The sequence below is a fragment of the Misgurnus anguillicaudatus genome, chromosome 8 (assembly GCF_027580225.2).
Source record: "Misgurnus anguillicaudatus chromosome 8, ASM2758022v2, whole genome shotgun sequence".
In the NCBI taxonomy this organism is placed as follows: Eukaryota; Metazoa; Chordata; class Actinopteri; order Cypriniformes; family Cobitidae; genus Misgurnus; species Misgurnus anguillicaudatus.
Window position 1 is genome coordinate 44312224 of NC_073344.2, and position 27309 is coordinate 44339532.

The following is a 27309-nucleotide window of genomic DNA, read 5'->3' on the forward strand; positions in this document are numbered from 1 at the left end:
GACCCAAAAAGAACAATTTACTCTCATCAGTCCACAAAATGTTCCTCCATTTCTCTTTAGGCCAGTTGATGTGTTCTTTGGCAAATTGTAACCTCTTCTGCACATGCCTTTTTTTTAACAGAGGGACTTTGCGGGGGATTCTTGAAAATAGATTAGCTTCACACAGACGTCTTCTAACTGTCACAGTACTTACAGGTAACTCCAGACTGTCTTTGATCATCCTGGAGGTGATCATTGGCTGAGCCTTTGCCATTCTGGTTATTCTTCTATCCATTTGGATGGTTGTCTTCCGTTTTCTTCCACGTCTCTCTGGTTTTGCTCTCCATTTTAAGGCATTGGAGATCATTTTAGCTGAACAGCCTATCATTTTTTGCACCTCTTTATAGGTTTTCCCCTCTCCAATCAACTTTTTAATCAAAGTACGCTGTTCTTCTGAACAATGTCTTGAACGACCCATTTTCCTCAGCTTTCAAATGCATGTTCAACAAGTGTTGGCTTCATCCTTAGATAGGGGCCATCTGATTCACACCTGTTTCTTCACAAAATTGATGACCTCAGTGATTGAATGCCACACTGCTATTTTTTTGAACACACCCCTTTCAACTAATTCAACTAATTGCCCAATTGCACAGCCTTAAGAGCGTGCATATCATGAATGCTGGGTCTCATTTGTTTTCTGAGAATCTACTGAACCTACTGGTAACTTGTTTGCCACGTAGCAGTAAAAAAATACACCAAAAACCTTGACCATTCTGGCTAGTCACATTGCACTGCTATTATTCTGAACAAGACCGTATGTTTCATATATGCGCATATATATTTTTATATATGTACATATATGCTGTATATATGCAGCATATATGTGCATATAAGCTGCATATAGTTTTCATATATGCACATATATCCACATATAGGTTCTTTCCATGTGGGCAGTTAATGCGCGAGTAAATGCATAGATAAACAGCGCTGTCTACAGCCATTTCATAAGCTAAAACAACTAAATATTAATTATTCTGAAATCAAATAACGTTACCAGTTAAGAAATTTGATGATATATAAGCCGTTTTGTTTGTTACTTTCCTGAATGTAGTATTTCAGTCAGTGATATTATTTGTAAAATCTCTTTGCTAACTACTGGTTGGATTGCTAAAGGTTCAGGTTGCTGGTCAAAACAACGATATTATATCCCAAAAAAGGCACTTAATCCACCTGTTTTACTCTATAAACTATGTATAACAAGCAGCCAACTCCGCTATACTTTTCTCTCTCTCCCGCTCTGTTACCTGAAAACCGCAGGGCGAACTTTGGATCAGTCCATTTCTGACGAAATGATAGGGGTGTTTGGAATAGTCCATGTATTGGGAATATAGTTTCTACATTATTCATTAAATTAATATTATTCTTCACTCCTTCAGACCCCTCTATTTATGACTTTGTATGCAAAGAGGGAGTGATTGTGATGATGATTATTATTATAAGGGTTTGTTCAGTTCAGTAGTGTAGTAATTATTATGTCAAAAACAGAAGTATAACAATAAATAAAAATCGGTTCAGCATATCGGTTATCGGGCACATAAGCCTCCAAATATTTGTTATTGCTGGACTTTAAGGCGTCCATTGCATGTTCATAATTAGAGGAAAGACACGGTATTAAAAAATAAGCTATTTATTGATCAGATATGAAAAAGTTTTACAGCGCTGGGTTGTTTCAAGGCCCCATGTGGCAAGCAACCAACCCCAGCTTACGGAAATACATGAATATTTATATGATATGTGACGTCGTTCTTTCTTCAAATCTCTCCTCCCCATAACAGGCGGTTCTCATCTCATTATCTGACTCCATTACTACACCCTGCTTCGGCCTGTGGGGGTATATAACACACAAACATACAGAACACCTTGTGCCCTAGAGCATTTCATCCTTATATGGCGATGTCTTATTACAGGGCAATCTTCTACATTATTCATGGGCACAAAGGCATAATCATTTATATATTTTAATACATTAATGGTCATGACAACATTTAATTTTATAAATCCAAACACTTCTATATGTAATAATCTGGAAATTAATGATTATTAGTGAATTAATATCAAAAGCATGTATTTCTTTTGTCTGTGTGTTTTCTCCTTCCAGCGTTGTTCTTATTTTGGCTATCACCAGCAGCTGCAAGGTCGGTCCTACGTTCAACCGAAACCACGACCTTGCAGCCTTTACACACACACACAGACAACTCTCATATTTTCAGCACAGGAATCAATTTTGTAAAGGCACACATAAGCTGAATTATAATGATATGATTAGTAGAATACATTTAAACAACATCAAATTCCACATTATCGGCATCGGTTTGAAAAAATTAGTATCGGTCGATCTCTAGTTCAGTTAATCACACAACAGCTCATTCTAATATTAGCCGCAGCAGGCGCTTGCTGTCTGAGTGACTTCCGCATAGTTTTGACGTCATGCACCTCCCCCTCCTTAAAGTGACAGCGTATGGGTTCAGTTCATAATCAAATCGAACATGGATTAATGAACTATTTACCATAAAAGCAAGTGATAATAATTAAATAATTCAGATGGGGTTAATTCTTATGTTTCTATTCTTATGTTAATTCTACATTCTGGGTTTGATTTAATCATGAATCAATATAGATAACATAAAGGATCAAAATGTGATCATATAGCTCATATACGCGCACGCACGCACACACATCATAATGAATTTACAGCAACTGTTAATATGTAGTTAATTTATAGTCTTTTTAAATATGTTAATGTATTGCTCACCAGGATTTATTCAACATGTAATAGTTAATAATGACTATTAAATAAGTAATAAGTAACTAATTGTTACTTAACCCAAACATTAGTATGCTATTAACTACTGATTAGTTAATCGCTCTTCTTTATTAGTTACCAGTAGTGATAACAGTGTTAATGCAGCATTAACCACTTGTTCTGCATTATTTCCTGTGTAACTACCTATTAAGTATTGACCATTATTTTAAAGTGTTACCATTGTTTCTATGAAAAGTTTTACTACTGTGGATACGAAGCCATTCTCACCAAAAAGCATACAAATGACACGCAGTGTGATTATCATGCAATAGATATGCCAGTCCTTCCCATTCACTTATATGGCAAATCGTTTTGTGTCGTTTTATTTATTGGTTTCTCAAATGACATCCAAACCCCGATTCTAACCCCAACTCCAAGCGACAAATGATTTAAAAATAGACAAAACATGGAGAAACCTATATATTAAATTACACCCTAAAGCAAAACCTAAATCTAACCCTAAACCCAAGCAAAAATGGTTTAAAAAACAGAAAACAAATGAGAAACCAATAAATGAAACAACACAAAACGATTCACCATATAAGGTCCTCGTCAGCGTCCATATCCTGTGGTATTCCTCAAGGTTCCATTTTAGCTCCGGTTTTATTTTCATTGTATATGCTCCCGCTAGGTCAGATTATGAGGAAACATGGTATCTCTTTCCATTGCTATGCCGATGATACCCAGTTGTACCTACCATTGAAGCCCACTGCTGGTCACGCTGTTGATAGAGTTATAGAATACTTTGGGCAGATTAAGGCGTGGATGTCCGCTAATTTTTTATGCTTAAATGAATCAAAAACAGAATTGATTGTATTTGGCACTTCTGATGCTGTGGACACATCTAAAATTGAGTTGGGACTTCTATCTTCGTACCGTAAAAATCAAGTTAAAAATTTAGGTATAGTTTGGGATAATGCATTAAAACTTGATAAACATATAAATGAAGTCGTAAAAACGAGTTTTTTTCAGTTGAGACAGATATCTATAATTAAGCCTTTTATATCACGGAAGGATATGGAAAAGATGGTGCATGTGTTTATTTCATCAAGATTAGATTATAGTAATTCCCTTTATTATGGGATGAGACACAAAAACCTAGAGAGATTACAATTAGTTCAAAATGCGGCAGCTAGACTTTTAACAGGCACGCAGAAATATGATCATATTACACCAGTTCTAAGAGAATTACATTGGCTGCCCGTCTCCTTTAGAATTGAGTTCAAGATTTTATTATTTGTTTTTAAAGCACTACATGGTACTGCTCCAAAATACCTAGTGGATCTAATTCAGGTGCAAAAACCTAGAAGAGCGTTACGGTCTGTATCATCAAATTTGTTAATAATTCCACGGACCCATAGGAAGATGCGGGGGGACCGCTCGTTTGCCGTTGCCGGCCCTAGATTGTGGAATAATCTTCCACAGTATGTTCGGGAGTGTTCTTCTCTTAATGAATTCAAGCGTAACTTGAAATCTTATCTATTTGCTGTGGCATTTGATTGTGTATGATTGATGGTGAAATAGCTATATGGCCAGTATAAATAGAGGGATGGGTTTTATAACGCATTGAAATTTTTAGTGTTTCACTATGTATTCCTGATGTTGGCCCTGACGTATTTTATCATTGACCAAACGAGAGGTAGAAATTGTGTATTCTTATTGTCTTATGTTAAGTTTTTATTGTGTAACAATGTTTGTTTTTAAATTGTATTATTATTATTATGTACAGCACTTTGGTCAACTTCTGTTGTATTAACTATGTGCTTTATAAATAAATTGAACATTGAACATAAGTGAATGCCCAGATAGCACACGTACGTCTCAGATACGTATCTGCGAGGTAATCACTCAGATTTCCATTCCGTCTGGAAAACGTATTATAAAGGTCGTTTGCCCATATGAATTACGTATCTGAGACGTATGATCCCAGCCGTTTTGAAGACGCTTTTAAGATCTTTTCAAGACGCTTGATATTTAGAATGATGGTTAGCAGATGTTTCTAAGATATTTCCAAGATGTTTCTTAGATCTTTAAAAGGTCTTTATAAGAGCTTTAATCGAGCTCTTTCTAAGATGTTTCTGAGAGCTTTAAACGAAGATTAAAAGATCATTAAAAAATTGCTCTAAACTACATCTACACAGTTATACACACATATTATTACAAAATATCATTGACAACAATTAAAACAGTATTTTCAATAAAACAGGCAGTTGATTGCGTAAAATTTATTAAAATTAGACAAAGGAAAACATTCATAAGATGCATATTTACACGAGTGTATGCAAAAAAAGCAACGTTTTTCTATAACATACAAAGAAACACAACATCTTTAAATTAATCAAATGCTTCCTTGGGCAAAGATCATCTTGGATGGAATTTTCTGCGTCTCCTTCAGTGGTAGACGGACGGATTCTTCATCTGCAGCTGCATTCTAAAAGAAACCATTACAAAAAATAAGGAAAAATTAATTTTACAAACTATGTCATATGTTTTCTTTGTTTCCTCAATATAACTTTGATTAGGATGTCAAACAAAGTTAAAATCATCCTAAAGTGTATTTAATCGTCAATATCGTGTATATTATTAATAGTAGTGCCTTTGCGTTAAATTCGTGCTACACCGCACCATGCACTTTATCGACGTCGCAATGCAAAAGAAGAAGGGCAAGAAAGACACCTGTTCTGAGTGTGGGGATTTAAGGGAACATTTGTTTAAGGTATGTAGTAATAATACATTTTAATAATGCTGAGTGTGGGATCAGTTAACTAGAAATTTCGTTGATAATAAGCAATGTATGTACAGTAACTACACGTATGTACAGTAAGTTCACGTTAGATATTTTATGCACGTGTCTGTGGTTATTTTAGGTTGTTGATAGTTAATTTCACTTATAGTTTGAGCCTCGTGTAAATTTCTTAAAAAGCTGTAATTATTTTATAAAACATTATGTTTGCTGTCAAGACCGATATTTATTTATATATATATATTTATTAACCTACTCAGTTGTACTTGACTAATGCAATAATGACAGGTCCACCAGTTTAGTTTAAGTATATTGTAAAACATTTGAACATAACAACATTTGGACATAACATACACACATTGAACATGCATACCTCGCTTGTGTTTCTGCCTGCATCAATTTAGTTGTATAGCTGCATTGCTGGTTAACACCTTTGAGCAGATTCTCCATGTTCTTCTGTTATGTGTAGCTGCTCACCTTAAACAGATACAGTACATTGAAGTAATGTTTAAAACAAATTAAGCCCTATAATATTGTTTATGTTTACAATAATTGGTAAAAAGTTTGACGGATAAAATGGTTCTTACCATTCTCTATATAAGCCCTTCTGTCTGTTAACTTTTGTTCGAGCCTGTCTAGATCTTTTATCAGTCTAGAAAGATGTTGGAGAAAAGACACCATCCTCTTCTATACTCTCCATCTGTGATGGGCTAACAACTGGACCAGTGAAGGCAGGTGACTCCAAGATTAATTGAATTGAATTGAGGCTTTTTATATACATTTAGTGTTTTTTATTAAAATTCATAATGAGCATATGTGTACATTGATTTAAAACAGTATTCAAGATTTACTGTGAGGTTTTGAATGTTGGACGGACCATCAGACCTGCATCTGCCTCAGACATGTTGATGTTTAGCTGATGACGATTTTAAATAAAAAATGTTTTAGGTAACTTACTCTCCATTCGACCTTGCAGGTCACACCATGGTCTCAAGAGTGAAAATGAGTGCTCTATGGATTGAACAGGAAAGGTAGTATTACACAGTGTTATGTTGTATTTAAATGCCATGAACAATGTGTTTATATTTTCTTCCTAATTATGTCAACAAATGCTTTTTACCTTGCATGGTACTTTAGGTGAATCAAAACTCCAAACATCTGTATGAGGGTCTGGATAAAGGATGCCCACTGGAGCTGGAAATGATGGATCAGGTCATTTTCATTTGTCACATTTACAAAGAAGCACACTCTAAGGCTTGCGTTACCCTGTCTATGGCAAATACACTAGACCAGTGTTTCCCAATCCTGGTCCTCGGGCACCCCCTCCCAGAAAGTTTTAGATGTCTCCTTATTTAAAACACCTGATCGACTCATCAGCCTCCTTCCAAAATGGTAAACATGTGTCCCTAACAAGCTGGTGATGAGTTAAATCAGGTGTGTTAAATAAGGAGACATCTAAAACTTTCTGGGAGGGGGTGCCCGAGGACCAGGGTTGGGAAACACTGCACTAGACAAAAGTATTGGGTGGCCTCATTCTAATAAACATGTTTATTTATACCAGTATTTCCAATCAAAACAAATATAAATTCTATACCATATAATACCACTTCAAAAAGTTTTGTTTTGATTTTTGTTGCAACAGTTTTGTAAGTGCCTTTTTCTGTTCCAAAATGACTACAGCTTCTTGTACAAGTCATTGATAGGTTTAGGTGATGAGTTTTTGGCTAAAAAGTTGGTATTGAAAAGGGCCCTGCCAAAACTCTTGCTATAAATTTAACATCAAACGTTTTTTCTAGAATATCATATGCTGTAGCATTAAGATTTGTGCTCATGGAAATAAGTTAAGTATTTAAACCTGTTTATTAGGAGGAGGCGTCGCAATAGTTATGTCTATATAGTTTATGTTTAACAAGCCAAAATAACTAGGGCTGCTTCTTTTTAAGAACTTTTGGGTATTTTTAAATCAGCCAGAGGAATAACAGTCCTTAAATGTGTAATGTACTGCCATAATTTCGTAATGATCAAAAGTGAGGTCAGATTCTTGTTAACCTACTGTGTTCTTTCTTGATGGTTAGCCGAGGGTCTCAGGACAGAAAATCTGTTTCGTATGGATCAGAGTCAGACATTAACATCTAATATGTAATATCTAGTGATATGTTTTCTTAGATAATGCTGTGAACAAATGCTCTTTTACCTTGAATATTAGGTGGATCCACACTTTAACCATCTGTATGATAATCTGCACCCACTGGAGCTGTAAATGGTGGAGCAGGTAAGTTTCACAAGTAAACAAACTCAAATCCTATTCAGACCATTCATGATTCCAGCAATAACAAGTTTTCTCGTCACAATAAGACTGCATTTACATTGCAAATCTTAATGCACAGATCAGGTTTTTTTTACTATATTCATTTGTTGTTCTGCTCTTTTTATATTTACATAAGACACAATTCATATCTGATATCTGTGTTAACAATAATTTCCAAAACTGCAGTTAATATGAGTGTCATGATTTGCACTTGAGTTTTGTATCGACAGGGTCACTGCCAATTTAGGCATGTTTTAATTATGACACTTAAACAATTCTATAGGCTATCTAAGGTTGAAACTTTTGATAGTTTTTGACCCCACACCATCCATTGAAATTGTGTACCACACCTTGCATTTTCACATTTAGTTTTAAAAATCATCTGAACAAACTCTGAGCAAACCAAAGGTGATATTGAGAATGTTTATATAGATGAAAAAACCTCATAAAAAAGTGAAAACACAATACACATTCATTTGACCAGGTTTCATCCAGCATCACAGCATGAATTATATTGACTAGTTTGTTTACCAAATTTGAATAAAATGTTTAACCTATGTGTTAATACGATTACAGCCACAGTGTAACAAAATACGGCAAAGTTACACTGCATGAAAAGAGGTGTATCCGTACTAGGAAACTCCTGTAAACACCACTGATTTTCGTAAGTATCTACTAGTTCCACTGAGGGTAAACTACTAATTCCACCAAGTTAGGAAACTCCCGTAATGATACCAATTCGGATGTATCTTGCTGAGGGGATATCCCCGTGGAATATGCAGCCATTTGTTGCCATGGCAAGTAATCCCATTGAAGATTTTGGCAGGGGCCACTTTCACACCTACAGAGGTACAGGAATTTCACACCTTTGCACAATTCGAGTGTCCCCATTGGTGTTTAATCTCAACACTGATTGGTTGCTTTTAAAACCCCCTCCCAAAACTCTGACAACTATTGGGACACAACTTTGAAACTTTCCAGTTGAGATGATTTGATTGGTTACACTTTGTTTTAATCCCTCATAGCTTAGTGACTTGATTGGTTATTTGCCTGCTATGCAGATAGACTACAACTCCCCCCCCCCACTATATACTACTATACATCCCCAAAACCCTTAAAAAAATAAAAACTTGAATTGAGTTTGAAATGTTTATTTAATAAAAAACTGAACAATCCACAATTGTCACAATCACAAAATAATATAATACACAAATATTAAAAGTTGCATACATAAACAATACAATTTAAACTCATAAATATACAGACAGAGAAAGCAATATTAGAGTAAAATAAAACAAAATAAAAGCAACAATGAAAACTACATTCAAAGCAGTACAATGTAATGTAACAGTGGCGGCTCGTGACTGCTCATCCGAGGGTTGCAAATTCAAAATAAGTGTTCAGAGTGTCATGTGTGTTGCTTGTGTTTTTAAAATATGTGTTTGTTGCTTCACAGAACACACAGAACACATATTTTGCAATTGGGAACCACACAAATGACGGGCTATATACATGTTGTGACAAACTTCGCATGGAGTGATAGTGCTCACAAAAAAAAGAAGTCACCAGCTGCCACTGTAATGTAGTAAATATCTAAATAAAATGAACAACAACTATATTGATCTTGCTCTTAAGAAATCAGTCCAACATTGCAAAAAAATTACTTACATAGTATTTTTGTCTTGTTTTCAGTAGAAATATTATTTAAATTAAAATGCTTTCTCCCGAGGAACAAAATGACCCAAGAAAACAAGTCTAGTTTTAGACAAAATAAATAAAAATACACACACACACACACATTAAGTGAATTTGTGCTAAACAAGCAAAAATATCTGCCAATAGTGTGAGAAAAAAATCTTACGTTTTCTGTTTTCTTAAAAACTTAATTAAAACACAATTTTCTCACCCCATTGTTAGATATTTTTTCTTGTTTAGGCACAAATTATCTTAAATTGTATATTTTTGTCTAAAAACTAGACACACTTTCTAAGGTAATCCTGCTCATCAAGAAAATACATCCCGATTCAAGAATTTTTAGTTTTTCTACTGAAAACAAGACAAAAAGTGTAATAAAGTGATTTTTTTGCAGTGTAGAATCAATCACAGAGCTCTGACTTGGAATTATTCAAACATTTCTCACTGTAACACTGTAATTTCTCACATTTAAGAAAACCGGTTGCATTAAACCATTCAAGTTTTAAAACACATAGATTTGAGTACTGTGAACTTAAACAAATTGAGTCACATGCAGTTAAGCACCTATACCCAAGTTCACACTACCTAAATTTAAGTGCATAATTGCACAAGACTTAAGTTCACAGTACTCAAATGTATGTTTTTTGAAACTTAGTGATTTGAGGCAACCGATTTCCTTAAATGGTTTGAGTTAAGTTAACTGTTAGGTTTTACATTGTAAAGCATATACTTGTCAGCAAAGGTAACGTTGATGCACCCTCATCTGGACAGACATCTCTTTGGAGCCCTTTGGAAATATAAACGTACATATAAGTATTTGTCATAATACTAATACACATATACATATACAGATACACACACACAACAAATCAAATGACATAAAGTTGTACATTTTAGAAAGTTTACATTAAACTGTACAAAGATACAACAATATATGATCAAAGAACTTCATAATGTCCATCTTCTTACTTGATTTTCTGTGTTGATGTCCACAGAGTCTCTGTGTTGTTCTGCAGCTTCATTACAGTAGGCTACTTTAATATAGTTGTCTATCAAACACAGAATAAAAATAGAATCACATACATCATAACGCATCTATTTACTATTTAACCTCTTTGATTTAATAATTTCATTATTAAACTTACATCATTTTGGCCAGATTGCAGTGACATCAATTTCTTCAGTGTCTGGATCAGTCTGATGTTTAAGCTTCCACTGTTACTTCATTATATTTCTCTGTCAAACACAGAATTAAAAATCAAAATCACATACATCATAACACATCTGTTTACTATTTAACCCGTTTGATTTTTAAAATTGAATGAATAAACTTACATCATCTTTACCCAGAAACCTCTTCAGCGTCTACAAAGTTGACCACAGTGTACATGATCTCTGTAAACACAAACATGGATAGACTTTATTTAAAAAGATGAAAAACAGCAAACATATTACGTTAAAATATATTATGACTCCAAGCTTCTTTACAATTAGCATCTAGGTTCTCTCAAAGTGAAGCTGGCTTTGTAACAAATCAATAAAGCTATTGAAACCGTCTTGAAAAATAAGCAGCATCTACCAGCACTAAAGCAATGAGCTTTTAAACAACAAAAGATCGTCTGTGTATCATTTAAAATAGCAGAGAGACACTTGCTAGCTGCTAACATTTCCAACACACAAGTTACTGTTGTTTTGTTTGTTTTATGCAAAGAATGTCTCATCTTGGCTTCTTTAAAGTTTTGTTTTTAAAAATTTAAACATCGAATTGATTCTTTTAACAGCCCGGTTTGAATGTTACTTCGCGTATTTTTAACCTCATGTTTACCGCTGTGTACCATGTATACCCTTAATGTTTTACTGTTTGTGCTTTAAATTCAAACAGTTCTAGTATAAAAACAAAAACAAATCATAGTAAATAACATAATATGAACAAATAGGCATCCGATCAGCGCGATGCAGACAAACTAATTAAATCAAACTTACCTTACTGTTGATGTGCAAGCAAACAAAGAGTAGTCCAGGCTGTAACGGTTCGCGATTTCGAATTTTCCCGTCAAGCCCATAGGTCAAGCAGTCGCACCTGAAGGGTGGGGCAGATGAGTGGGTGCAGGTGCATTCTGGGAAATGTAGTCCTTTTCTTTGGCGTTGTCACTGCTGTAGCATATGCTGCTGTAGATGTAAACTACGATTTCCAAGGTGCATTGGATGCACTACAATCATTCCAGCCCAAGTTTGATTGATCCTCTGCTCGCACTTTATTATATACTTTTATATAATCCGCGTTTTCACACTATGCATTGTTCTTTATACTTGGTCATTAATAAAAAATATTTCTATAAAGTTTCTAACGTTGACAAAACATGTTTAGTTGACAAACATGTTAACAGTTATTTTAAATGATGCTCAGATTTTCTTAAATATAAAATCTTTGTGAATCAGCACTTACTTGATGAAATACAAAACTCTTTAAACATGCCTCAGGAATTATCTTTGGGTTTAGTGGATTAACTGCTCATCATTGGAAACATTGAACGTATACCTAAATGAATTCTTACTTAAATATAAGTAAATATAAACTAATGCTGAGTTAAGACATGTAACTTACTGAACTTACTTAATTACAACATGAACTCAAATTAATTTATTGTAAATGAATGCATTAACTAACAATGAAAAACATGTCATGTTAATGTTGACTCTTCATTAGTTTATGATAGTATATGCCTTAACTCAGCATTAGTTCATGTTAAAGTAAAAATACATGTATGTCTTTTATCAATGTGATATATGGACCCTTATTATATTATAAAGTCCCCATCTCTTTTATTTAAATTGATTGATTGAAGACAAACATGATAATATGTGAACTGACTTTGTACAAGCATGCATTATCATATGCTAAAAGTTACCTCCTCAGATAGACTACACATTGATTGGTGTCCAAACATTTTCCTTACAAGGGCCAAACCTGACTGAGGGCCGTGGGCCAAAAGTAAATGTTGTTGTGTTATATTAAAATTAAAGTTGCTCTGATAACCCCTAATTTATAATTTTCTAATATTTTAAAAATAAATAAGCAAACATTACTCTGTTTATGCATAACTAATGCAGTTTTATTTTCCAAAGCTTTTTGTAAAAAAAAAGAAATCATTTTGCCAATCAATTTTAAATATCCTTTTCTCTGTGTGCCACTGCCAAAACCTCTTCATTTTTAGCCTGTAGTACCCGAGTTCATTAAGTTTTGTGATGCATTTTATACACCTTCAAGTATGCATGAAACATAAAAAAATTCACTTTAATCCCTTGCATTTAATATTAATTTACATTTTTGTAATGTAAAAATACAACAAAAAATGATACATTTTAGAAAATGTTTAAATAAAAATATGAACATCTGCGTCAATGACTTTTATTGCTTTTCCTTATCTCACGTGGCATGATGGGCCAAATTAAAGATCTATTGTGGGCCAACTTTGGGCACCTCTGGATTAGAAGTACAGTAGCTGACAGGTATCTGCAGATATGTTTAACCGAGTTTGTCAGTCAGTATCACACAACATGTTTTGCATGCATGTGAAAGACTGTCTTTTAGATTATGGACCTGTCTATTGATATTTTTGTTTCTATTTTAAAAGATTTAATGAAATGTTAGGGTAGAATTATAATAACAATAGAAACAGTGAACTTCAAATCATGAGACATCAGCAAAATCAAGCAGCTTTCCATTTCACTGACTAATTTATCAACATCCTAGCTAGCAAAAATGTGTTACATGATGTCATTTGAACGGCTTCTTTTAAACGATGTATGCAGCATTGAGAGAAATGTGCACAATATTCTGACCTAGGGCAGTTGGAGACATGTTTTCAAAGTGTTGGAAATAAATATTCTGAAATAACATTTGTTGCATTTCTCTTGAGTCAGAGACATAATTTTCACACATTAAAATTGTAATTGTGTTCATTGAATTTTAGTTATTTTGAATGATGCTAAGCTTCTTAAATAGACTAATTAAATTATATTAATAATAAACATATTTAGAAAACGAAAAAAAAAAAGTTTTTATGTACCACAATACTGTATGTGCTGTCTTAAAGAGACATGGTTAACCCCCCACCCCACCAGCTCTGAAAACAAAGAAGACACCTCTACCTGTGGGTCATTAACATATAAAAAGCCCTTCACACCTCACACCCACCTCTCCTCACAACCAGCGCTGTAAGGATTCCTGGAAACTTCCACCAGTTCCTATATACATCCACAAACGTAAAGTTTCTGGATGTTTCACAAGTTTACTTTGGTGTATTACCTTTCCAAGCACTCTGCCTTAAAAATCTGGCAAACCTAAAGTTTAGCAGGGATTTCCCATCCCGTATTTGTCCGTATACAGCTCTTTTCATGCAGTGTTATTGATCACATTCTCATTACATTACTTCACAAGACCCAGGACACTTTAAGAGCACTGTAACGTAGTAACTGCTGAAAGAACCATGTAATACTGTGAATATAATGACAAACTGTTCCATAACACTTAGATGTGACTTTAATTACAATACAACATACTCTTACTCATACTCAGTGTTTTTAAACTGTGGGTGAAGACTAGAGATCGACCGATTTTTGGCATATTTTAAAAAATCGGTTTTGGCCGATTTTGCTGCAAAATTAGGCCAATTAATAAGCAGGCGCATCTGCGGGCACCTAAGCGCTGTTGTAGAACTCGTGACGCTGCCTCTTGCTGCAAGCAGATCGCTCCCGTCTCGTGTGTGTGCAGCCATGCCTTGTTCACAAACAGCTTTACTAAATGATGGCGGATCGCGCGAATTAAGCAGCCAGTACAACAGCGCGACGGTCTTATGTCTCGCGGTGCCCTGTCCGTGCAAAGATTAGGCTCATTTCATGTGATTAATGAGTGATGATGAGTTTTGTTTGCGTGACAGAGAGAGAAGAGCCGCGCGTGCACGCTTTCTGTCTCCCTGCTTTTATTACTCAAAACAAAACTGACTCGATGGCGAAAGGTCGGAAGACCAAATCATATCCACAAAGGAAATGTTTTTTTGTGTTGTTACAGTAAGACTTTGTTTATAGTTTTGCGCTGCTCAGCCTGGATTAGAACACAGCGCGTCCGATTCGCGAACTGACTCCTTTGAACGGATTCGTTTGAATGAACGGTTGAAACAACAGATCTGTCCCAACACTAAACTCACAAGACGTCACTGTCAGCACAATCAGTCACTTATAGCCTCTCAGAATTGATAATGTAAATGTGTTTAGAAAGATTTGCACTAAATAACATTCTCAACTAAAAACCATAGACTATGTTAACTTTATGATGAATAAATATTTTATCAGGTCTACCAAATAAGGATTTTATCCTACAAAGCAATAAAAGCCATGGTAAAAAACTGATCAAAGATGATGACAGCAGAGGGTCAGGTAATATCTGTGTCTGATAAATGCATGGTGCAGAGGAGGTTGTAAAACTCTTCAGAAAGACCAGTCATATATATTTTAAATACTTTGACTTAAATAGTGAAATTTTTGCATTTAAAATATCTGCTAATAATGATGAGAACATTTTGATTATTATGTACATATAGAAAATCGGCCAAACATATCGGCCATCGGCTGCCCTGATTTCTAAAAAATCGGCATCGGCCAGAGAAAAAGCATATCGGTCGCCCTCTAGTGAAGACCCACTTGTGGGTCGCACCGTAAGATAGTGAGTGTTGCATTGTAGTGATGGTTTGTCCAATTAATTATTAGCAATGGTTTGATATACTATAAGATTACACCTGTCAAAAGCCTGTAATACACGACACGATATTTGGCTGTCCCAGATGAAAGATTACCAATCGTCAAGATTTCTGTGATCGTGGCTCTTAATTGGTGGTCCTATCTCGTACAGTGTGAGAGGTTTAAAGACGTCTGTTTTCCCAGTCCTGGGACCAAAGACACCAAAGATAGTTTTATGACAGTGTAAGAAGTTCAGCATGATCAACGCACATCAACAACGTGTTTGCTAACGACCTGCGTACCTGTATTTGTTTACCACTAGCGAATGCTGATGACGGATGTTGCAGCCTCAGATGCAATAGGTGTCTTCGTCGACAGTCTACTGCTGAAGTTTAATGTGATAAGGTCTTATTGGATTGCAAAAATCCTGCCGTGTATCCTGGGCTTAATATGTTGTGGAATGAAAAGTTTGGAAACCCCTGCTTAACACAAAGTCTCATTTAAAGTTTATAAGAACTTTTGCAATAGACCGACACTAAACGAAACTGATGGCAGATAAGGTGTTGGGATGACAATGGGCCAGAGTTGAATCTGTGCATCTTAGCAGATCACAGGCAGGTTTCTCCTGAAGTGCTGCATTAAGAAAAGAAAGGAAAAAGATGTTAGAACATTTTTAAGGAAATTGAAATAATTCTCACAATCAATATTGGACTATAAACAATAAATTATTACCAATGCAATAACATGCAAACAGACCTGTCAACCACCTAAATAATAGATACTACGCGGTAGGCATGGGCTGGTTACCGGTTTTAAGGTATACTAAGGTTTTAAACAGTCAAGGTTACAAAACCACTAAAATGGTCTGTGATACCGTCTCCAAGCTATGAACTGTATTTATATAAAATTCATTAAACCATTAAGTCATGTGATTGATTTGATGTTTACATGTAATATACATCATGAAAATATTATATAATATAATTTAAAGGCTTTATTTTTACCTGGCATTTAAAAATAACAAATTTTATTGTAGCAATGGCAATACCGCAACACCGTGAAACCATGGTATTTTTGCTAAAGGTAATCATACCACCAGAATCTTATACTGGCCCATGCCTAATACGCGGTTGTACCATGTGTCGTGAAACATCAAGATTCTCAAATTGTTTAGGGCTAGCGCAATACCACAGTTTTGGCTATTCTTCATGTTCTCTAGGGCAGTTATTTTGCACCAGTGACAGAAACCGTGACAGTGACCAAATAACTTGTTAATTCAATTCAATTCAATTTTATTTATATAGCGCTTTTCACAATTTGGTAATTGTATCAAAGCAGCTTTACATAATAGATGCAGTGAAAAGCACAGAAAATCGACAGATAGCACAACATAATAAACGATAGCACAAGCAGTTAAATTTGCTACGGCTATAAATCAACAGTATAAACAAACGTATTACTAATGTAACGTATAGAAGTTAAGCCCAAAAAGGCTGCCTCCCCGGGTTGAAAAACCCCCTAGGAGAAAAAAACCCCGGAATTTTAGCCGGGGAAGTAAAAAAAGTCATAGGAGGAAAAAACCCTTGGGAGGTATATATATATATATATACTGAAACGGAAGGAGATTGAGCGGAGATTAAGCGGGTTCTGCCGGTGGTCTTTGGTCAGGCATCAGCTGGACATCACGTTGAAGAACAGCTAGTAGATCAGTTGTGTGCCGACTTTCACATGTACCGGAACTGGATCTGTTTGTCTCGTCCTCGGGATCAAGGACGAGACAGGGAGAGAGACACAAAATCTTATTAGCGTAGGGGCCGTTCACATAGAAAACAAGTGTCACACAGTAATGTGGTTTTAGTCAGCTCGGTTCCGGACAGGCTAACTATTGCTGGTTAAGTGTATTACATATAGTTAATGATTTTAGAAACGGAAACAGAACTCGTTTGACTAAGGCCAGAGGCCCCACTGCCGTCGTTAATGCTAACGTACAGTGGCAAACGGTTCTGTATGACATACTATTTTAAGGTATTACATATAGTTAATGATTTTAGAAACGGAAACAGAACTCGTTTGACTAAGGCCAGAGGCCCCACTGCCGTCGTTAATGCTAACGTACAGTGGCAAACGGTTCTGTATGACATACTATTTTAAGGTCATGGGAAAAGGCCAAAATTGCAAGCCGGCCATATTTGGCAGTTAAGACTCAGTCGAAAACCAATTCAAAGTTTCAGCATATTACTAAAGAGTATTAATGAGATTTACCATGCTTTGAAGTGTTGACGAAAAAAAAAGGTTTTAATTTATTCATTAATTTATTTATTTATTAGGTTGTACAAGCTAGCTATTAGGAGATAAGTACCATTGTTAAAACAACTATTTGAAAGCCTTGTTAAAGAGAAAAGTTTTAAGTCTAGATTTAAAGTTATCTACTGTCTCTGATTTTCGGACGTCGGTTGGTAAATCATTCCATAGCTTAGGGGCTAAGTAGGAAAAGGATCTGCCACCTTTAGACACTTTTGATATTTTAGGGATAATTAAGAGGCCAGAATTTTGTGACCGCAATGCACGTGATGGATTGTATTCTGATAATAATTCTCTAAGATATGAGGGTGCTAGGCCATTTAAGGCTTTGTAGGTGATTAGTAATATTTTAAATTGTATACGATATTTAACTGGTAGCCAGTGTAAAGATGCCAGAATTGGGCTTATGCGGTCATACTTCTTAGTTCGAGTAAGAACTCTTGCAGAAGCGTTTTGAACTAGCTGAAGCTTGTTGACCTGTTTTGCATGGCATCCTCCGAGTAACGAGTTACAATAGTCTATTCTAGAGGTCATAAAAGCGTGGATAAGCTTCTCTGCATCTGATGCAGACAACATATGGCGTATTTTTGAGATATTTCTAAGGTGGAAGAATGCTGTGCGGCAGACATTGGAGATATGGCTGTCGAAGGATAAACTGCTGTCGAACATCACACCTAAATTCTTAACCGTGGAGGTTGGCACCACAGTGCAGCCATTTATGGGCAACTTGTAATCTGTCATATTATATTTGTAGCGATTCGGTTCGATAACAAGTATCTCTGTCTTATTGGAGTTTAGCATAAGAAAGTTATGTGACATCCAGTCACTTATATCGCTGATGCAGTCTGATAGTTTAGAAAAATTTTGTGTTTCGCCAGGATGCGAGGAGATGTAAAGCTGTGTGTCATCTGCATAGCAGTGAAACTGTATGTTATGATTTCTGATAATATCTCCCAGAGGTAACATTATCTACATGTGGGAAGAGGCCCTTATCTACATGTGGGAAGAGGCCCACAGGTGAAGGAAGATTTTTGGCCTGCACTTTCACAGCTGGTAAACATGGATTGTGGTGGGCTAGTGACAGAATGAAGAAGATCAGTTTAAAATTTCCTTTACAACCAGAGGTTGCATTAAACTTTCTCAATGTCTGTCATTTTGACAGACAAGGGCTGTAATAGTCAGGAGGCCAAAACTGATATTAAAACTTTGTCGGACACTTTTTGGTACAAGCATACAACCTATCCGGTATTAATATTTAACCCCTCAACATGTGTTCTAGCCAGGTTGTCAGCTTAGTAAATGTTTTTTTGACCATTTTAACATTATATTCTTAAAAGTGGTAAAATCGGATCCCCCCCAAAGTGCTTCCATTTTTTATGTCCTACTGTAATTTTGGGCAAATGTGCAATATAATCCAATTTATGTGCAAGCATGATCATTAAAAAATAATAATCAATAAATACCACAAGAGTACCACACCACATTGGGCACTGTTGTGTCAGCCTAGCTGTGATTTGGCATGAGGCAGCAGATCCAGAGAAGATGATCACAGCAGAGTCAACAGTCTGAACCAAACTTTCTAATCATGATGGTAAATGGTAAATGGACTGCATTTATATAGCGCTTTTAACAGACCTATGGCCATCCAAAGCGCTTTACAATTAGCCTCACCCATTCACTCACACATTCATACACCGACGGCGGTGTCAGCCATGCAAGGCACCAGCCAGCTCGTCGGGAGCAGCTGGGGTTAGGTGTCTTGCTCAAGGACACCTCGACACTTGGTCCAGTGGAGCCGGGGATTGAACCACCAACCTTCCAGTTTGTAGACAACCTACATGAACCACTAGGCCACTGCCGCCCGATGATGATGAAAAAGTGGCAACGGCAGCTGGGATTGATGATTAATGTTGCCCACATACGGGCTGCACATGAAGAACAGTTTGTCTGCAAATCAGGGCTTTGAACAGGTTTTTTCCCAATTGGTTCGTTCTGAACAGAAGCAGTATTTTAACGTTTCCGGTTTTCGGTTCTACCCTAAAACTGACGTTCCTGAACCGGTTAGAGCAAAAAAAAATGAAGTTCCCGAACAGGTTAATAACGTTCCATGTCAGCTGTGGGACATACAAATAAGTATGCTGATCATTAGGACATTAACCCTCTGGGGTCCGACCATTTTGGGACACTGTCAGAAGTTCTGACATGCTCTTACATTTGGTCTTTTTTCAGTTGCTTTAAACATATTAATGGCAAGTGTCTCATACCACTGCGTTCAGCACAAACTGGGCTAAAATATTATATGAGCTACATGTATGTACATGTTTGTATTTTTGAGAGAAAAATGTTTATGTGTGGTTTTTAAAAAAGCAAAATTTTTAAGTCACTGATATAAGTCCACAAAACCCATACTAAACATGTTTTAACAAGACTTTTCTAAACAGAATCTAATCGTCAAGAGTTTTCTCATTAAAATGATGTGAAAATCATTCTGCTTACTCATTCACATAAACCAGTATATTGATTTAGAAATTGTAAGACAGTTTTTGTTTAGAGGGGCCGTATGCGAGAAAGGATTGATTTACAGCTAGCAAACAAAGGCTCGCATAATGAGCTGCATAATGAGGCAGGAATGTTGGGAACTACAGTAAAGAATGTGAGGACAAATGTATACATGTTTGTTTGAGGTTTATTAAGAAGTTAACAATATAATAAAAATAGAGATGAAGGTCAGTAGGACATTTTCAGTTTATTTAGAAACAAACTCAATTCAAAAACTTAACTTGTATAAGAAACTGATAAACAACAGAGCTGGTCATGTGGCTAATGTTACCATATAACTTTATGTCCAAAAAGTGTTTTTCCACTTCATAGTTTCTGTACTGATGAGAGGGATGCAGACCTGTAAGAGAGTTATGGACAGCTGTTAGCATAAATTGTCCACAGAAATATCCTTACATATATAACTGATGGGTAAATATCACTGATAGTACATTCATATAAACTATCATGTACACAAACTAAATTCAGAACATCTCAGATAAACATCTGCAGTGATTAGTTATATAAAAAGCTGTTTTCAGATGCCCATCCCCTTATCGTCTAGCTTCTGTTTTAAACGTGTTTCTGTAAGCGGGTATGAACTTTAAAAACACATTGCATATGGCGGCCATGTGTGCGGGCTCGCGTCTCCGTGTAACGCGGCACTCATAAAAACGGTGTCGCGTGTAAAGCGCAATGTATGGAATTGCCTTGCATGTAAACAATATGGAATCATTTTACAGCAAATCCCGCAGTGCAGCATTACTCAAAGTTGCCATGAAGGAAACGAAAGTGAATAACTGTGTCTAGCACTGTACAACATGTAACAGATATCCGCCATTACGGGAGGTCACGCGTACTCGTTTGTAAATAAGCATGTAAACATGGAGTCATATTACAGCACACACTTAAAAGATACAGCAGTTCAGGCTTACTGAAAGTTGCCATGAAGGATATAAGTGAATAACTGTGAAGTTTAACACTGTGCAGCATGCAACAGTGAAATCCGCCATTACGTGAGATTGCGTCCTCGTTTGTAAATAAGCATGTATACATGGAATCATATTACATCACACACTTAAAAGATACAGCAGTGCAGGCTTACTGAAAGTTGCCATGAAGGATATAAGTGAATAACTGTGTTTAACACTGTACAGCATGCAACAGTGAAATCCGCCATTACGTGAGATTGCGTCCTCGTTTGTAAATAAGCATGCAAACATGGAATCATATTACATCACACACTTAAAAGATACAGCAGTGCAGGCTTAGTGAAAGTTGCCATGAAGGATATAAGTGAATAACTGTGTTTAACATTGTACAGCATACAACAGTGAAATCCGCCATTACGTGAGATCGCTTCCTCGTTTGTAAACAATGCAAAACTTTTTCAATCCGAAGCGTGCCGTCTGCTGATGCTTACTGTGCGTAGGCTGAACTGCACAAGCCATGAGCATATTACATGATAGCAAATATAAATAGTATAAATTAACTGTTACTTACTTCCAATATCCTCCTCCAGTGCGTCCTCCATTGTTCTTCTTAGGTAACGATAAAGATAAATGCTTCCTCAATGTCCAGACATAAATGAAGATCTTCCTCACGTGTGTATGTATAAAGTTTAAAATCCAGACATGCGGTAAAGTCTTTAAATCTGAACTTAAATCAAACTTTACTTTTTAATGTTCAAGGTGCTCTTCATTACCATGTATTACTACTAACTAGTTACTAACCCCTAACCCCAAAGAAGTGAGAGAACAGTTATGTTAGGATAGAATTATTAACTATAGTGATATGTCAATTAAATATAGTATGTGTTACAACCTGGTTCATTAATGAAGTCAAATAGCACCATAGACCACCATCTACAGTTCTACATTTCGGCTTGACATTAAAGTTTTATAACTTGTGCATCATTGCACTGTCTCTCCCTACAAGCTTTAAACTTGGCTTGACTCATTCCCATAGATAGGGGTACTGATAAATAGAACTTTTGGGATACTATGTTATATTTCCAAGCTGATATTCACTTTGAAAACTGGTTCTCTTTAGGCGGAGATTGTTTTTTTCATGTTCTAGTTCTGTTTTCTCTTACATTGTACAATAAATGTTCATTCTGACACTTCAGCAGACATCCCATGAGTGTTTGCTTTCATTTGATACCATTTTTATGTATATGGGCCTTGTGGTTGTGGAGATTTTAACATTTATTGTTGGATTGTCGAGTTGAGCTGGAAACCAAAAAAATTGTCCTGAAATCGCTTGCACAAGTAAAAAAAATAATAATTCAGCTTGACAACCACCCTAATCTCTTACCTATAGGTGTCTTCTAACAAAAAAAATAGGGTGACAGCTTGTACCAAAACATGTCCGCAAAAGTCTTAACGGAAGCTCTTTTCAGAATTGGCCCCCTGACTACTGGGTGGATCATCAAGACTATTGGTCCTCCTAGTTGTCAATCTGGAGTGTTGCGCAATAGGCTTTATGCCCAGCTGCACTACTTCCTGAACTTCAGCCAGCTCCTTGTTTCCTGTCTGCCATTATTGGACAAACTGATTAATCCAGGTGTGTCTGATTATTGTTGTTGTGACTACTGAGGTCAGGCACACCTGGATTAATCAGTTTGTCCAATAATGGCAGACAGGAAACAAGGGGCTGGATGAAGTTCAGGAAGTAGTGCAGCTGGGCATAAAGCCTATTGCATTTTTTAAAAAAAGTGGAGAAAGCGTTTCTTTTCTAAAATTCGAGAAAATCCTCTGCTACACCTTTAAGTGGAACATTTATATAGCATGCTGCTTATAGATATTGAGGAAGATAATCCAATTGATCTACCATGCATATCCTTCAAATAACTTAAAGGGATAGTTCACTTTAAAATGAAAATTCTGTCATCATTTACTCATCCTCATGTTGTTCTAAACCTGTATGAATTTCTTTTTTCTGATGAACACAAAAGAAGATATTTTGAGAAATAATGGTAAACACACAGCAGTAAGTGACCATAGACTTCCATAGTAGGAATAAAAAATATGATGGAATTTAATGGGTACCATCAACTGTGTGCTTACCATCATTTATCACTATACTTCCAAAATATTATTTTTTCCTACTATGCAAGTCTATGGTCACTTACTGCTGTGTGTTTACCATCATTTCTCACAATATCTTCTTTTGTGTTCATCAGAAAAAAGAAATTCATACAGGTTTAGAACAACATGAGGATGAGTAAATGATGACAATTTTCATTTTAAAGTGAACTATCCCTTTAACAGAACAACTGAACATGTATAATATGTAATGTAATATGTACATCATTAATAATAATTGTAAATAATATTTAATATTTGTGAAATTATATACTTGTGAATTCATTATATTTGCAATGTTTATACATTACCTGTTTTTAGGTAAACAGATTATCCATCAGTGGATGTCATGCAAAAATAGCCTCAAGGTCGGCTCTGTAGATCTGCATGTTTCCGAGCACACGTTTACCAGGACACACTAATATTAAACAGAAAAACAACATAAATCAGTATTAAACACAAAAAAATTTAGGTAAATTAAATAAGGCTTCAATTTTCAATCAATACAAAAGAAATAAACGCATCAAAAAACAATGTCAGTGACGCAACAAACATGTGTAAATTTACACGCATCATTTATTAAGCATTATAAAAATCCAGCAATATTATTAAACTTTGGTTATTTGTTATTATCCCTGGATTCAAATTGCAGGTTGGAGCAGGAAGTTGACCCTTCTGTCGCGCAAGCGCGAGCCGGCCGCGAGGCCACTCGTACGTCACATGAGCGCCATTTTCATCATATGACCGTTATTCCCTCAGGCACCCTTCAACATTTTCTTCGCATTTAACATCATTATTAACATGTAAATAATATAATTCGTAAACATAACGTTTATGTTAATTTATATTATGTTTTTTTTAATTGTTGGGTTTAAGTTAATTTGTCTGTCAGTTTGTTCGTGTTGGTAAGTAACTTAACGTTACGTTAGCCTTTTGTCATGTATGTGTTGTTAGAAACTGGTAAAAATACGAATTAATTCACAGATATAAATAACTTTATAGCTAATACAACTGATAAAATATATTAACTTAATTATCAAACCACTTCGCTATAAAACTTTAAGGCTTCTTGTGAATACAGGTCGTTTACATAACAACTTACTCCAAGCAAGTCGGGGCGGGAAGACACATTTTATAACTCAAGTAACTTAACTTTAAGTTAAACAGGGGCTGGTCTTGGCTAGCTAATGTTTACCCCACCACCACTGAGAAAAGTTACTTAACGTTAATGTACATTTTCAACGTGCCTTGCCTTCAGGATTTGCAGCTCGATATTGCCTTGCATTGATAACGTCAAGCGTTAAAAACAAACAAACCAAAAAAATAATGATCATATACGACAATCAATCTGTAGATCCACTACATGCATAACATATAGTTAGTTACTTACCTCTACTGATGAAACTCCTTCGTCAGCGTTGTTACTTCAAATGTTGGTTTTGGTAAATCACAAGAGGCCAAAGATCGAGGTGAAAAAGATAAATAAATCGTTCTGCGATCATTTAACGCGAAGAGACACGAAGCCTCAAAAACCACAGGCTAAGATTAGTGCAGCCCTTGTGTCCAACTTCACGTGGCTTATCGTTAACCAGTATGACATCACAGTACCACTCTCGCGGTACTTCGATGTCATGCCTGTAACTGGGGTAGCTAATGATTTAGGGTGTAACAAAACAAGATTAGTACATTAATATTATCAATTAGTATTGTAATAAACCTTTTTAAATGTTTGTTAATGATTAAGTGTCATTAACAAACTCTGATTTAAAACATCAATATATGCTACGTAAATTTTCCTTAAATCATCAAAACATCCAAATTCAATGAAAAAAACAACAACAATGTATTTAAGATGAGACATATTCAGCATTTATAATTTTTTCTCTTTTTTTGTTTGACTTTGTTCAAAGTTTGCTACAGTAGACTGTTCACAGTAGACCAAAGGTATGATGATCAATTATAAATGCAACAGGGTTGAAAGGTCAGTAAACAAACAACAAAAAGGTAATGTCTTAATAGAATGACTATACATTTTTTGCTTTTGTTACATAGTTCATACATCAAAATCCTTAAATGTTAATAATTATGTTTTCCAACTTGTTGCAGCTTGACAAAAATGTAGTTTGAAGGAGAAGGAAAAGCTGAGTAACAAAGTCCTGGTACGCAGACCACGATAATATTACACTGACAAGAGTATAAAGATTATTGAGACACAACCCAGAGAAAGGGGGGACCAAACACCAGGCCAGAATTCTGCATGAGTCAGGTAAGCATAATGAGTTACACCAGTGGTTCTCAACTCTGTTCATGGAGTCCCACTGCTCTGTGCATTCTGTATGTCTCTTTGATCTGACAGACTGAGGCTGCGTCCAAATATCACTTTGTGCATCCCATCGTGCATCATGTTCTGGATGTAAAGCACGAGACTTTTAATTGTATGTTAACATTTCTATGGTGTTCACTGCATTATTGTTATGTATTTTGTGAAACATCTGCAACTGCAACATTGTGTCGTTTATTTAAGGACTACTGAATAAATAATACACTTTAATAAAGCTACATACTCAAAACAAAGAGCTTTTTTACAGGAGCAAAGAATTCTGCATCTAAAAGTTTGAGATAAGTGTAGATAATAATCTTTAAGTTCAGCAAATGTTAATTTTAGAGTGTTCATTTTATTTACAGAAAAACTTAAAAATGTTAAATATAAATTAAAAGTAGTAAATAAAACACAAATACGTTTGGTGCAAATTGCTGGCACTACCTGGATTTACACATGCTAAGTGTGTCCCATATGGTGAATAATTCTACATGCACGCTTGGGATCTTCACGCCCACTAGAATACTTAGGCCAAATATAAAAAAAGTCATGTAAGTAGTCCAAAGACAACAAGTGTGAACATTTGGACACAGCCTCAGTTCAGTTCATGAAGATCTCTACTAATGAGCTGATGATTTGAATAAGGTGTGTTAAATAAGGAAGACATACAAAATGTGAATAGCAGAGGACCTCCAGGAACAATGTTTAGGAACAGTTACACTGTATAAAACATTAACTAAACAGGCAGTACAATCAATAACAAATGATTTGTCATAGCTTCAATAAACAAAAGAATGTCACCTGCATTTTAGTTTCCAGCATTTTTCCACAATGCAGCCAAACTGGAAGAAAATAAGCTTCTGCTTTTCATCTGACATCAATTCAGAAACCTACAAAAATAATCACAAGAGAATGAAGAATGTTTTAAATATACATAGAAATAAGCTCTAAGGAGTGGCATGGTTTACAGTAAAATTATGGGGTACTCACACTATGCATACTGTATCATACCAAAGTATGTTTTACATCCAAAGTTTGGTGTGACTAGTGTGAGCCCTACTACACTTGGTCTCTGCGACAGTCCAGTTTAGTTCATGGTAGGGGGGGAAATTTTGAAACATAAATATTTTTAAATTATTTGCGACCCTTACAAAGACACTAATTTCCCACAGCCAGCAACAGCACAATGTTTGTCTGACATCACAATCTTACTGTTATTACAACTTTATGATTGTCAACAACTACTACTTTAGACTGAACACCAGTGGGCGGAGCCAACGGTATAATGATGTGATGTGTCTTTCTGTGGGGGAGGTCAAATGAAAATTAATCTAGCTAGCTAGTGACATCACTACTCCAGCCATTTAACATTCGTAAAAGAAGAATGCTGTCTGTGATTCACTTATGTTTCCATGAATGCAAAAACTTTTATCGAAGTACATAGGGGAGAGTGGGGTAAAGTGAGACATCGGGTAAAGTGAGACACCCCCTGTATCTAGGCAACGGAACACATTTGTGGTCCTATGACTATTATGTTTTTAAGCCCCTCAAATTTCCCCTTGGCCATGAAGGACAGAACCTCATGCTGCTGTGGTTAGCATGTTTTTTTCACAAAAATATATTTTTTGCTTGTAAAAGTAAATTTTCTTAGCCTGACTACGTCAGACTTCGTACTTCCGCTAAATTTCATTACGCTTCTGTACTCAGTCTGAGATACCTCCCATTCAAACCGTTTTCCTC

At 35.7% G+C, this 27309-nt stretch overlaps 3 long non-coding RNA genes across 3 annotated transcripts; all 3 read right to left on the bottom strand.

Annotated features, from left to right (window-relative positions):
* Positions 1-5052: 5052 nt before the first annotated feature.
* Positions 5053-7964, bottom strand: LOC141365926 (uncharacterized). The gene is made up of 5 exons (XR_012370894.1): positions 7639-7964; positions 6706-6779; positions 6173-6596; positions 5959-6062; positions 5053-5273 (listed from the first exon to the last, which is right to left on the bottom strand). It is a non-coding gene; the product is annotated as an uncharacterized lncRNA (long non-coding RNA).
* Positions 7965-9028: 1064 nt separating this feature from the next.
* Positions 9029-11668, bottom strand: LOC129446327 (uncharacterized). Its single transcript, XR_012370895.1, has 5 exons — positions 11572-11668; positions 10924-10983; positions 10734-10824; positions 10558-10637; positions 9029-10375 (listed from the first exon to the last, which is right to left on the bottom strand). It is a non-coding gene; the product is annotated as an uncharacterized lncRNA (long non-coding RNA).
* Positions 11669-18613: 6945 nt separating this feature from the next.
* LOC141365927 (uncharacterized) lies at positions 18614-26009 on the bottom strand. The gene is made up of 3 exons (XR_012370896.1): positions 24640-26009; positions 23561-23667; positions 18614-18699 (listed from the first exon to the last, which is right to left on the bottom strand). It is a non-coding gene; the product is annotated as an uncharacterized lncRNA (long non-coding RNA).
* Positions 26010-27309: the final 1300 nt, after the last annotated feature.